The sequence below is a fragment of the Schistocerca cancellata genome, chromosome 6 (assembly GCF_023864275.1).
Source record: "Schistocerca cancellata isolate TAMUIC-IGC-003103 chromosome 6, iqSchCanc2.1, whole genome shotgun sequence".
Lineage (NCBI taxonomy): Eukaryota > Metazoa > Arthropoda > Insecta > Orthoptera > Acrididae > Schistocerca > Schistocerca cancellata.
This window is the reverse complement of record NC_064631.1, coordinates 400,978,570-400,982,625: the sequence shown is the minus strand read 5'-3', so window position 1 is coordinate 400,982,625 and position 4,056 is coordinate 400,978,570.

The window sequence follows — 4,056 nt, the reverse complement described above, 5'->3', positions numbered from 1 at the left end:
AACCAGATTTCAATACTGTTATAGGAATATAATGCATCTATCTTGTGCATTACTTTAATACACCACTGTAATTGCATCATACGCAACCATACGAAATTATATGAAGAACAATATAATCATAATATCAGAAATGGATAATGGAATGTGTAAATGGTTTTGGAGTACTAACTCATAAACCTTGATCAATTGATAGTAACATCTGAAATTGTTGTATCCTTTTCAAATTAAAATTTAATGAAAACATGTTATACCAAGGTATTCAGTTTTGTTTATCAGTCAATAAACATAAAGCAATGTTCAGATTAATGTAAGACTGTCTATTATTCATATCTATAAGCAACATATGAATCAAAGTTTACTGATTTTGAAGTAATTATGTGAGTTTAACAAAATAACAAAACCAAACATGTTAACAAATCATAAAAATATACTTTCTGTGTAAAATACAAAATTACTGTAGATTTGAACTGAAAGGTTTGTTACAGCATATATCAAAAATATAGTAGGAACACCATAGTTAATTTTGTTATTGTGTAATTAATGAAATTGTCAAAGTCATTGTTTGTTCCCCATATCTTACGTAAAATTTGCATATCTGAAATAAATTCAAATGTTATCACCTGGATAATTTGTATGTGTGAGGCAAAATAGGCTGTTTTATACTGTTTCTGTGCATATATCAAATTGACTTGATGAAATACTTTACAATTGTAATTACTGAAAACTGTAAAATAAACAATGGCATAGTTATGAAACTTCCTGGCAGATTAAAACTGTGCACCGGACCGAGACTCAAACTCAGGACCTTTGCCTTTCAGGGGCAAGTGCTCTACCAACTGAGCTACCCAAGCACGACTAGTAGAAGTAAAGCTGTGAAGACGGGGCGTGAGTTGTGCTTGGGTAGCTCAGTTGGTAGAGCACTTGCCCGCAAAAGGCAAAGGTCCCGAGTTCGAGTCTCGGTCTGGCACACAGTTTTGATCTGCCAGGAAGTTTCATATCAGCGCACACTCCGCTGCAGAGTGGAAATCTCATTCTGAAATGGCATAGTTGTTTGAAAGTGTATATAAGGATGTCATGTTGGGAGTTTGAGGTTCCCTGTTGAGCTGTTATTTGCAACGTCCCTCTGACATGTAAAGATGTAACGTTATTTCAAGTCACATTGCCTGCTGATTGTAAATCTATCTTTCCTGTTCTTGTCAAGATCATCAGGATATCGAATAAGAAATTAAGTAACCATTTTACACCACCCATCTGAACTCTGTAGTTTCAATTCTTATTTTTAAGAAGAAGTTATATCTCACACTCTACTCTTGTAATAGCTGTCTGGTTGCTGTACAAGTTGTATACAACTTTTTGCTCCCTGCATTTTATGCCTGCTACCTTCTGAACTTCAATAAGTGTATTCCAGTCAACACTGTCAAACCTTCCTCTGAGTCTACAGATGCTATAGATGGGGATTTTTCCCTTCATTAAACTGTCTTATGAAATAAGTCATAGCACAGTTTAACCTTATGTGTTACTATGTTTTTCTGGAAGCCAAACTGCTCTTCCCCGAGGTCCATTCTCCCAATTTTTCCCCTCTTCTGTAAGTAGTTGGTGCCAGTTTTTTGCAATAATAACTTATTAAACTGATAGTTCTGTAATATTCTTACCTGTCAGCACTATGTATCTTTGGAACTGGAATTATTACATTCTTCCTGTAGTCTGAGGGTATTTTGCCTGTCTCATACAGCTTGCACATCAGGTGGAATAGTTTTGTCATGGCTGGCTCTCCAAAGGATATCAGTTGTTATGAGGGAATGCCATCTACTCCAGGAGCCTTCTTTCAAATAGGTCTTCAAGTGCTCTGTCAAATTATTCTCATTGTATCATATCTCCCATTTTCTCTTCATCTACTTCCTCATCACTTTCTAGCATTGCCTAATGCTCCCTTTGAAGCTCTCAACAACCTCTGGATCTTTCAGCTTATCCAGGTCCCATCTCTATAATTTTCTATCTTTTGCAATTTCTTGAGTTTTACTCTACTGTTCATAATCAATAAATTATGATCACAGGTCACATCTGCACCTTGAAATATGTTACAGTTTAAAATCTGGTTCCAAGACCTCTGTCTTATCAATTCAAAATTGATACGAAACCTTCCAGTGTCTCCAGGTCTCTTCCGTGTACACGACCTTCTTTCATGATTCATAAATCAAGTATTAGTGGCAATTAAATATACTCCATACAGATTTATAGCAGGTGGCTTCCTCTTTGATTCCTTTCCCACAGTCCATATTCATCTACTAAATGTCCTTCTCTTCCTTTTCCTAGTATTGAATTCCACACTCTCATCACAATTAAATTTTCCTCTGCCTTAACTATCTCGATACTTCCTTTAATCTCACTATACATTCCTTTGGTTCCTTAATCTTCTGTGGAATTAGTTGTCATATGAACTTGTACTACTGTGGTAGATGTTGACTTCATGTTTATCTTGGCTACAATAACGCATTCACTATGAAGTAACAAATTCAGTATTTCAGCCTTCTTTGTGTTATCCTATATTTTACTGTGATTATGGTCACTGAGTGCCTGGACAGTGATTTGGATTTGATTACTGTCATTACAAGAAACAAAAAACTTCTAGAATTCTTCTGCAGATAAACTGACAAAATGTTACTTTTGAATTTATTGAAGATTTCACACATTGCTCTTCTTATTTTAAGCTTGACTTCTTTCAGCTTTTGTTGACTTCATTTAAATGTGCGCAAGTCTCTCATATCAATGATAAGGTTGACTGAAGACATTGTTATTCTCAATGAAAGTGAGGAGGAATTTCAGGAGCTTTTGAACGAATAGTCTGATAAGCTCAGAATATGGACCGAGAGTAAATCAGAAAATGACAAAAGTAATTAACCTTGTAAGGATGTGGTGCAAAAAGGGTACATCAAGGATGTGGAGGGTCATATTGAGCCTGTTTTTCATTTATGTTTTTTAAGTATTTGTTGACTCATTTTAACAAAATATGGGAATTAAATTTATGAATTATTTATTAATTAAAGGATTTATATACAAATAAAGACCATTAAGCAGACAAATACTTTATTACATAATTTTTACATAAACTCTACAAAATAATCATTTTTAACAGCCCTTGACATTACATATTTGTTAAAAACTACAAAACCACACATTCTCATCGGTAATTTGGATTTTTTGCTAAGTATTTACAAGATAAATCTTCTTCAATCACAAAATGAACAATGAACTTCTGACATAAGCTGTTAATCATCTTTTGACATAGAACATTGCTGGCAGAATGGAACAATGTGTTCTTGACAAATGTACTTATGACAACCTTCACAAACATGAGGTGTCTTACGATGTCTAGCATAGGGACACTCTTGACATCTCTTTCATACACCTTGGACCCCAGCAGTCGATTCTTATGAAGATTCTCCACTAAATTCTCAGATTCTCTTATGCAAAGTGCTTGGCAGTTGAGGTAATCCTTGTCAGGCACACAAATGTTCACTGACAAGCATACAGCCTAGTGTTTTTATGGAATTATGACACTTTTTGTTTTTATTGTTATTTAATCACTGAACAATAGCAGCATTTGTGCTGGCCATATTCAGTACTGCGTAGAAGACAGTCTGAGGCCATTTTTTTTAGTTGCAGCTGACATCACAAGTTGCTGGCCACTCATCTGCAATGTCAACTCCACCTTTCGTAGAAGTATAAAACACGTTGTGGCATCGATAGATCACATCAACCACACACTAATTACAATCTTTGGAACATTAACTGTTCTGACGAGCGACCATGTTTAATTCAGTCTGCCTTTGTACTTCATGCAGTGTTCATGTGTATCAGTCTTTATGGTAAAATATATGTATATATAGGAAACTTGGAACTGTTTATTACGTATATTATGATCCATATCCAGAATCCCATATTCGTGACCCCAGACAAAAAGTTCTATGGCTTCCGCGACTTCTGCGCTGGTCGTATAGAATCAACAGGTTTCACATCCAATGCCATGGCTACATCACTGAACATTCTTTACGAAGA